The 10,544-nt window shown below is 44.2% G+C and overlaps 1 protein-coding gene across 1 annotated transcript in view; it reads left to right on the top strand.

Annotated features, from left to right (window-relative positions):
- The first annotated feature begins 1,679 nt into the window (after positions 1 to 1,679).
- Positions 1,680 to 10,544, top strand: part of pthlha (parathyroid hormone-like hormone a) — an 18,248-nt gene continuing 9,383 nt past the window's right edge. The window contains 1 exon segment of the mRNA XM_083935265.1: positions 1,680 to 1,938. The gene's annotated coding sequence lies outside the window, so the exon portion shown is untranslated.

The raw sequence follows: 10,544 nt of genomic DNA, 5'->3' as shown, positions 1-10,544 counted from the left end.
GCACGTGTCACGGCTAAAGTCTGGTTCCTTTGACCAGTGTGAGTGCAACCGTACCACGTCTAGGAGCGGCACGCTTGCCGTCCACGGCCCGTTTGGGAGAGGTGGGCTTTAGTAAAGCACGTTTGCACGTGTACGAGCACGAGCGTGCGCACGTGTACGAGCACGAGGCCTACGGCGGTTCTGAGGTCATTTCCTGTGCGCCTGTTGGGACGTAGAAAAAAGAAGGAGGGACCATGCGCGGACATTTCAAACAATGGCGGTGAAAGGTTCACGTTGGTGTGATGCGGAGGTGGAGTGTTTACTGCAGATTTGGTCGATGAAAAGATTCAAAAACAGTCGACAAGACGCACAAAAACTCAGAGGTCTACGGAAAGATCTGGAAACAAAGCCACGCATCGCCATGACGTCATCAATGCGTGTGACGTGTTACGGCGTGATGACGTATAGGCAGCAAGAAGCATTCTCCACAGTTTCTTCCTCTTTTGTTTTTGTCGTCTCATTTATTATTCTCGTCCCTGATATATTAGTATTTTTGGCACTGATTGACCCCCATAATGTCTTTATTATGTGTTTTTTTTTTGGGGGGGGGTCCTTTGTTGTCTTCATCATTGTTTTGTTTTTGTCGTCTCATCTTCAAACGTTAATTATTCTCACACTAAAATATGAAACGACTCCTGATCAAACTACTTTTGTCGAAGACATTTGGCACTAATTGACCCCCGTAATGGTTTTATTATTGTTGCTTTATTTCAGACTTTTTTAAATTATATTGTCTTTTCCTTTGTTTTTATTCTCTCTTTAATGAATTTTCTTCTACAGAAATATGAAACAGCCTCCTCCTGAACAAACGTGCAGTGTTTTGGCACTAACTGGCCTCCGTACTCTTTATTATTTGCTTTATTTCAGACTTTTATTTAAATTCTCTTTGTTTTTGTCGTCTCTTAAATTCATATTCTTCTACAGAAAAACAAAACACCATTCTACTGAACAAACTGCAGTGTTTGGTCCCTCTCGGGCCCCCGTAGAAGCAGCTGTCACTCCAGAATAACTTGTTTTTTTTGTTTGTTTTGTTTATTTTTTATTCTTTTTGTCGTCTCATCCTCAAACATGAATTCATATTCTTCTACAGAAACATAAAACACCCTTCTCCTGAACAAACTGCAGTGTTTTGTCACTAACTAGCCTCCGTACTCTTTATTATTTTGCTTTATTTATGACTTTTATTTAAATTCTCTTTGTTTTTATTGTATCTTTAATAAATATTCTCACACAGAAACATGAAACACCATTCTCCTGAACACTCCTGCAGTGTTTTGGCACTAATGGGCCCCCGTAGCTGCAGCTGTGGCTCCAGAATAACTTGTTTTTTTACTTCTTTTTGTTTGTTTTTTATTCTTTTTGTCGTCTCATCCTCGAACATGAATTAAAATTCTTTTACAGAAACATAAAACACCCTTCTCCTGAACACACTGCAGTGTTTGGTCCCCCTCGGGCCCCCGTAGCTGCAGCAGTGGTGGTCTCAGCGCTGCTCGAGTGCCCCCTTCCTGCCGTCTCTGACTCCTGGAGGACGTCCTCTCCTCCTCGGGTCCTCCCCCTCCACCGCCTCTGACCTCCTCAGGCAGCAGACGCTCCCACAGAGCAGCAGCAGAGGCAGAGCGCCCCACACCAGTCCACATCAGTCCACATCAGTCCACATCAGTCCAGACCAGGACGCACCAGGACGCACCAGGACGCACCTGGAGGACTCTGCTGCAGCTGGACTTCTTCTTCTTCTTCTTCTTCTTCTTCTTCTTCTTCTTCTGGAGGAGTTTAAAGCTGTGGACTGTAACTGAGCGCGGACGCTTTTGCCTGGTGGGATTAATTTTCCCTCATGAATCTTCTTCACCTGGATTTTGTTTCCTGAGGTTTTTGGACTAAAGACGAACAGAAGCTGCTGCCGTGAGTAAATCCTGTTAATAAACCCTGAGAAAAGCTTTTATCAGTGGTGACAAAGTCTTATTTTATGAAGATTTATCCTCTTTATACTGAAACCACTTTAATGTTTCAGAGATCTGAAGTTTAGGAAGTTTTGATTTGCAGCAAAATTCAGTTTGAGACGAGTTTAGTTTTTTACTTTAGGAGAAAATCAACAAAAAGAAAAGTCTCTGAAATCTGTTTTTCTCTTCTTTAAAGTTTTTATTTCTGAGGAGGTGAAACGTTAAACCAGCACAAAAAGATGCAAAACCACCATAAAAAGATGCAAAATGACTAAAAATAGATGCAAAACCACCACAAAAAGATGCAAAATGACTAAAAATAGATGCAAAACCAGCACAAAAAGATGCAAAATGACTAAAAAAGATGCAAAACCACCACAAAAAGATGCAAAATGACTAAAAATAGATGCAAAACCACCACAAAAAGATGCAAAATGACTAAAAATAGATGCAAAACCAGCACAAAAAGATGCAAAATGACTAAAAATAGATGCAAAACCAGCATAAAAAGATGCAAAATGACTAAAAATAGATGCAAAACCACCACAAAAAGATGCAAAATGACTAAAAATAGATGCAAAACCACCACAAAAAGATGCAAAATGACTAAAAATAGAAGCAAAACCAGCACAAAAAGATGCAAAATGACTAAAAATAGATGCAAAACCAGCACAAAAAGATGCAAAATGACTAAAAATAGATGCAAAACCAGCACAAAAAGATGCAAAATGACTAAAAATAGATGCTAAACCACCACAAAAAGATGCAAAATGACTAAAAATAGATGCAAAACCAACACAAAAAGATGCAAAATTACTAAAAATAGATGCAAAACCAGCACAAAAAGATGCAAAATGACTAAAAATAGATGCAAAACCACCACAAAAAGATGCAAAATGACTAAAAATAGATGCAAAACCAGCACAAAAAGATGCAAAATGACTAAAAATAGAAGCAAAACCAGCACAAAAAGATGCAAAATGACTAAAAATAGATGCAAAACCAGCACAAAAAGATGCAAAATGACTAAAAACGGATGCAAAACGAGCACAAAAAGATGCAAAATGACTAAAAACAGATGCAAAACGAGCACAAAAAGATGCAAAATGACTAAAAATAGATGCAAAACCACCACAAAAAGATGCAAAATGACTAAAAACAGATGCAAAACCACCACAAAAAGATGCAAAATGACTAAAAATAGATGCAAAACCAGCACAAAAAGATGCAAAATGACTAAAAATAGATGCAAAACCAGCACAAAAAGATGCAAAATGACTAAAAATAGATGCAAAACCAGCACAAAAAGATGCAAAATGGCTAAAAATAGATGCAAAACCAGCACAAAAAGATGCAAAATGACTAAAAATAGATGCAAAACCACCACAAAAAGATGCAAAATGGCTAAAAATAGATGCAAAACCAGCACAAAAAGATGCAAAATGACTAAAAATAGATGCAAAACCAGCACAAAAAGATGCAAAATGACTAAAAATAGATGCAAAACCACCACAAAAAGATGCAAAATGACTAAAAACAGATGTAAAACCATCACAAAAAGATGCAAAATGACTAAAAATAGATGCAAAACCACCACAAAAAGATGCAAAATGACTAAAAATAGATGTAAAACCATCACAAAAAGATGCAAAATGACTAAAAATAGATGCAAAAACACCACAAAAAGATGCAAAATGACTAAAAATAGATGCAAAACCAACACAAAAAGATGCAAAATGACTAAAAACAGATGCAAAACCACCACAAAAAGATGCAAAATGACTAAAAATAGAAGTTGTTGAGGCTTCAGGTTCACTGAAAAAAATACTTTATTTAATAAAATATTAAATAAATGTTGTTGCTGAACATCAGTTTTTGTTTTGTCTTAATCTTTTATTTATTTTTAACTTTATTGTTTGTTTTATTTTTGTCATTTTCTTTAAAGCATGAATTAAAATTCTGGACCCTTAAATATTAAAAACTCCTTTAATGGACGAACGTGCAGTTTGTGTTTGGCACTCACGAGCCTCCGTAGCTCCGCTGAGGTTTGAGTAACCCTGAAATATGAGTTACGTGTTTTTGGCACCAATGAGCCGCCGTAATGTTCCTGTGTTTGTTTTGTTATAGTCTTTGTTATTTTAATAATGTTTTCACTTTATTGTTGTTTTGTTTGTTTTGTTCAGTATTTTTATAAAACAAATGTAATTTTTTACGTTTTTGTCGTTTGAAAAAACAAGCTTTAGGATTTAATTCATAAAAGAAAAGTATTTTTCAACGAGATCATTTTTATTTAAGAACTTTTTGTCTTTAAACGAAACATTTGTGACGAAAGTTTATTTTAATTTTCCAGAGAAATTAAAACATTTTTAAAATGTTCAGAGTTCAAAAAGTGTTTAAAGTTAAAATCTTTCACAAAACAAAAAACTGAAGAATAAAAATATGAATTATTTATTATCTTAAAAACAAGATTTTAGTTTTTTAAAAAACACTTCACGTCTGTTTTACCTTTGATTTAACGAATGTTCAGTGAAAGTGAAGCGTTCCAACGTGAACGCCATTAAAACAGCTTTAAATGTGTTTATGCATGAAAACGGGATTTAAGAAAAGTTAAAAAACAGATTTAAATTTGTTTATTTTTATAAAAACGTGGTCATTGGTCATTTTTTAAGGAGCTGGAAAAGCTCAAAAAAGACTTTAAAGTGTTTAAACTTTCTTTCAAAACAAACAAACAATAAAACATAAATTTAATTTCTTATTTAAAAACAATTTCAGTTTTTAAAGCAGAAAAATAAAAATGACGTTTAAAGAGTTTGAAACTTTCTCTAACTATAAAATATGAATTTAATTTCTCATTCTTCTGTTTTTAATAAACACAGTTTTAGTTTTTGAAGCAGAATCACGTCTGAAAAACCTTAAAAATGACGTTTAAAGTGTTTTAAAGTTTGAATCTTTCACAAAACAAATAAAACAATAAAACATAAATTTAATTTCTTCAGTTTTTAAAAGAAAAGCTTCTTGTTTTTTTAACGTGATTTTAAAAAGATGAAATAATCATTTTTAATATTTGCAGAAACATGAGATTTAAAAATGTTCAATAACAGATTTAAATTTGTTTATTTTGTATAAAAACGTGATTTTTTAAGGAGCTGGAAAAGTTTAAAAAAGACTTTAAAGTGATTTAAACTTTCTGCGTTTCTTTCAAAACAAAAAAAAACAATAAAATATGAATTTAATTTAATTTCTTTTGTTTTTGTGAAACAAAATTTAAGTTTTTTAACAAAATCACAGCTGGAAAAGTTTAAAAATGACTTTAAAAGTGTTTTAATTTTGAATCTTTCACAAAACAAAAAACTGAAGATTAAAAATGTGAATTATTTATTATTTTAAAAACAAGATTTTAATTTTTAAAACAAAATAAAGTTTTTAACGTGCCTCTGGTCCTGGATCAGGTCTCAGGGGCAGCAGCTCCAGCCTCTGGTCCTGGATCAGGTCTCGGGGGCAGCAGCTCCAGCCTCTGGTCCTGGATCAGGTCTCAGGGGCAGCAGCTCCAGCCTCTGATCCTGGATCAGGTCTCAGGGGCAGAAGCTCCAGCCTCTGATCCTGGATCAGGTCTCAGGGGCAGCAGCTCCAGCCTCTGATCCTGGATCAGGTCTCAGGGGCAGCAGCTCCAGCCTCTGGTCCTGGATCAGGTCTCAGCAGCTCCAGCCTCTGGTCCTGGATCAGGTCTCGGGGGCAGCAGCTCCAGCCTCTGGTCCTGGATCAGGTCTCAGGGGCAGAAGCTCCAGCCTCTGATCCTGGATCAGGTCTCAGGGGCAGCAGCTCCAGCCTCTGATCCTGGATCAGGTCTCAGGGGCAGCAGCTCCAGCCTCTGGTCCTGGATCAGGTCTCAGGGGCAGCAGCTCCAGCCTCTGATCCTGGATCAGGTCTCAGGGGCAGCAGCTCCAGCCTCTGGGACGTCTGTAACTTTTGTAACATTGACGCAGGTCTCATTTCCCTGGATCAGGAAAAAGCATTTGATCGTGTTGACCATGTTTTTCTGTTGTCCACATTAAGGGCTTTTGGTTTTGGAGACGGGTTTCAGACGGGTCACTGTTGGGGTTGTTGTATAAGGATGCACTGTGTTCGGTGAAGGTGGGAGGTGGCCTGAGCTGTCCAGTGGAGGTTCAGAGGGGCATCAGACAGGGTTGTCCCATCTCTGGACAGCTCTACTCTTTAGCCATTGAGCCTCTGCTCCACACATTAAGGTGTAGGTTATCAGGGCTAATGTTACCTGGTATGCCGCAGCGGCCCCCACTGGTGGTGTCTGCATATGCTGACGATGTCAGTGTGTTGGTAAGGAGTCAGAGGGATGTAGAGCACTTGGGTGAGGTTTTATCTTTGTTCCAGAGGGCGTCATCTGCACGGGTGAACTGGGGTAAGAGTGAAGCAGTGTTGGTTGGGCAGTGGGTGAACAGGGTGGTGCCAAAGTTACCAGGAAACCTCAGCTGGGGCAGGCAAGGTTTGAAGGTGCTGGGTGTTTTCCTGGGTACGGAGGCTTTCGTAGAGAAGAGCTGGGAGGGTGCCATGGAGAGAGTGTGCGCCAGACTGTCTAAATGGAAATGGTTGCTACCTCAGCTTTCCTATAGGGGCAGGGTCCTAATTGTCAATAATTTGGTTGCTTCGACCCTTTGGCACAGACTGGTAGTCTTACCTCCACCCAGAGGCCTGGTTGAGGGCATTCAGAGGACAGTCGTGGACTTCTTCTGGTCGGGACATCACTGGCTGAGGTCAGCAGTTTTACACCTGCCGGTTCAGGAAGGGGGGCAGGGCCTGATCGACATCACAGCTCGAATCAAAGCCTTCAGACTGCAGACGGCCCAAAAGCTGCTGTACAACTTTGGTCCGCCATGGATTGACACCGCCTGTGTGCTGCTGAGGAGGGCTGGACGACTGGGATATGACAAGCAGCTATTCCTGCTGAATCAGCAATCCCTGGATCTGACTGGTCTGACTTCCTTTTATCAGACTGTTTTACAGGCGTGGCAGATATTCGAGTTTCAGAGGAAGCCTGTGCTGAATCCGGGGATGTGGCTCTTCGAGGAGCCGCTGATCTACAGTACTTTCATCACCTCTCAGGTCCTGTCCTCCTCAACTACCATGAGATCCAGAATGAGAGAGGCCGGCTGTGTGAAGCTGGGTCACCTCATGAAACTGTCCATCCCTGAACTGGCTGACTTACTGGACGTCCGGTCCAACCGACTGCTCCTCAGGCTGGTGGAGGAGGTCTGTGCCTCCCTGCCAGGAGCCCTCAGAGCGTATGCTGTAGACCGTACTCTATCTGACCAATGGGATGATGAACACGAGTATGTTTTTCCTTCCCTGGCTGTCTCTCCTGCTGTGGGGCAGTGGAAGGATGAAGACCACCTTCTGCTGTCCCTCAAAACACCACAGCTGGGAGACTTTGAGACTCTGAGTAAAAAAGCAGCCTATGACATCAGTGTGAAGGTTTTGAACTTACGCGCTCTGGCAGGGGTGAAGGTGTCGAGGTGGACCGAGTTTTTTGGCAGGGGATCTTCCCCGAGGGGCTGTTGGCGGTCCCTGTACAAACCCCCCCCCCCCCCCGTTGACAAACGGACGGGTGACCTCCAGTGGAGGATTGTACATGGGGCCATAGCTACGAACAGGTATCTGGTGCACCTGGATCCTGGCACAGGGGACAGCTGCCCCTTCTGTCAACAGACTGAGGGCGTGCTCACACTGTCCTTTTGGCCGCGGCCAAAACCGGTTTTTCAGCTAAAGCCTAGTACCTTTAAGTAGTGTGAGCGCACCCGCTCCGCGCTCAACTGGGGCCAGCTGGGCCGCCACGGCCCGCTTGAAAGAGGTGGGCTTTAGCGGAGCCGTTTGCACATGTACGAGCACGAGCGTGCGCACGTGTACGAGCACGAGCACGAGCCCTACGGCAGTAGCGTTATGTCCGCCTGTTCGGACATGTAAATAGAAGGAGGGACCATGCGCTGACATTTAACAACAACAACAATGGCGGTGAAAGGTTCACGTTGGTGTGATGCGGAGGTGGAGTGTTTACTGCAGATTTGGTCGATGAAAAGATTCAAAAACAGTCGACAAGACGCACAAAAACTCAGAGGTCTACGGAAAGATCTGGAAACAAAGCCACACACACGCGATCAATGCGTGTGACGTGTTACGGCGTGATGGCGTGTGGACAGCAGGAAGCATTCTCCGAGGCCCAGGTAGTGTGAGTACAAACGGGGCTGGGGCGCGGGGGGGAGAGGGAGGGGGGACAAGTACCCATAAGTCCGGGTCGTGGTCCGGGAGGACAGTGTGATCACGCTCTGAAAGCATCCAGCACCTGTTAGTGGAGTGTCCCAGGCTGAGTCCGCTCTGCAGCAGGCTGCGCTCGTGGTTTCAGGGGTTGGGAGAACTGTTTTCACGATACTCTGCACAGAAGAAGGAGGTGCACACTCTGATCAACTTCCTCTCTGGTTTGGCCAAACTCACCATATGGAGAACCAGGAAGAACCGTGTGAAGGGGGAGGGCTGTGAGGACGTGGTGCTGGTGCTGAGCGGGCAGCTGGCAGGGTGGACTCACCTGTCTGTGGAAGACGTGCTGTGTTCAGTCACAGACGTGCTGTGTTCAGTCACAGACGTGCTGTGTTCAGCCACAGACGTGCTGTGTTCAGTCACAGACGTGTTGTGTTCAGTCACAGACGTGCTGTGTTCAGCCACAGACGTGCTGTGTTCAGCCACAGACGTGCTGTGTTCAGCCACAGACGTGCTGTGTTCAGTCACAGACGTGCTGTGTTCAGCCACAGACGTGCTGTGTTCGGTCACAGACGTGCTGTGTTCAGCCACAGACGTGCTGTGTTCAGTCACAGACGTGCTGTGTTCAGCCACAGACGTGCTGTGTTCAGCCACAGACGTGCTGTGTTCGGTCACAGACGTGCTGTGTTCAGCCACAGACGTGCTGTGTTCGGTCACAGACGTGCTGTGTTCAGCCACAGACGCGCTGTGTTCAGTCACAGACGCGCTGTGTTCAGTCACAGACGCGCTGTGTTCAGTCACAGACGTGCTGTGTTCAGCCACAGACGCGCTGTGTTCAGTCACAGACGCGCTGTGTTCAGTCACAGACGTGCTGTGTTCAGTCACAGACGTGCTGTGTTCAGTCACAGACGCGCTGTGTTCAGTCACAGACGCGCTGTGTTCAGTCACAGACGTGCTGTGTTCAGTCACAGACGTGCTGTGTTCAGTCACAGACGTGCTGTGTTCAGTCACAGACGTGCTGTGTTCAGCCACAGACGTGCTGTGTTCAGTCACAGACGTGCTGTGTTCAGTCACAGACGTGCTGTGTTCAGCCACAGATGGCTGTGTTCAGCCACAGACGTGCTGTGTTCAGTCACAGACGTGCTGTGTTCAGCCACAGACGTGCTGTGTTCAGTCACAGACGTGCTGTGTTCAGCCACAGACGTGCTGTGTTCAGCCACAGACGTGCTGTGTTCAGCCACAGACGTGCTGTGTTCAGTCACAGACGTGCTGTGTTCAGCCACAGACGTGCTGTGTTCAGTCACAGACGTGCTGTGTTCAGCCACAGACGTGCTGTGTTCAGCCACAGACGTGCTGTGTTCAGTCACAGACGTGCTGTGTTCAGTCACAGACGTGCTGTGTTCAGTCACAGACGTGCTGTGTTCAGTCACAGACGTGCTGTGTTCAGACACAGACGTGCTGTGTTCAGTCACAGACGTGCTGTGTTCAGTCACAGACGTGCTGTGTTCAGTCACAGACGTCACAGACGTGCTGTGTTCAGTCACAGACGTGCTGTGTTCAGCCACAGACGTGCTGTGTTCAGCCACAGACGTGCTGTATTCAGCCACAGACGTGCTGTGTTCAGACACAGACGTGCTGTGTTCAGTCACAGACGTGCTGTGTTCAGTCACAGACGTGCTGTGTTCAGTCACAGACGTGCTGTGTTCAGTCACAGACGTGCTGTGTTCAGCCACAGACGTGCTGTGTTCAGTCACAGACGCGCTGTGTTCAGTCACAGACGTGCTGTGTTCAGACACAGACGTGCTGTGTTCAGCCACAGACGTGCTGTGTTCAGTCACAGACGCGCTGTGTTCAGTCACAGACGTGCTGTGTTCAGACACAGACGTGCTGTGTTCAGTCACAGACGCGCTGTGTTCAGCCACAGACGTGCTGTGTTCAGTCACAGACGTGCTGTGTTCAGTCACAGACGTGCTGTGTTCAGTCACAGACGTGCTGTGTTCAGCCACAGACGTGCTGTGTTCAGCCACAGACGTGCTGTGTTCAGTCACAGACGTGCTGTGTTCAGTCACAGACGTGCTGTGTTCAGTCACAGACGTGCTGTGTTCAGCCACAGACGTGCTGTGTTCAGTCACAGACGTGCTGTGTTCAGTCACAGACGTGCTGTGTTCAGTCACAGACGTGCTGTGTTCAGTCACAGACGTGCTGTGTTCAGTCACAGACGTGCTGTGTTCAGTCACAGACGTGCTGTGTTCAGTCACAGACGTGCTGTGTTCAGTCACAGACGTGCTGTGTTCAGTCACAGACGTG

The sequence above is a fragment of the Echiichthys vipera genome, assembly GCF_963691815.1.
Source record: "Echiichthys vipera genome assembly, chromosome: 20".
NCBI classification, from domain to species: domain Eukaryota; kingdom Metazoa; phylum Chordata; class Actinopteri; order Perciformes; family Trachinidae; genus Echiichthys; species Echiichthys vipera.
The sequence above is the reverse complement of the archived record's forward strand: the minus strand, read 5'-3'. Positions and strand labels throughout refer to the sequence as shown.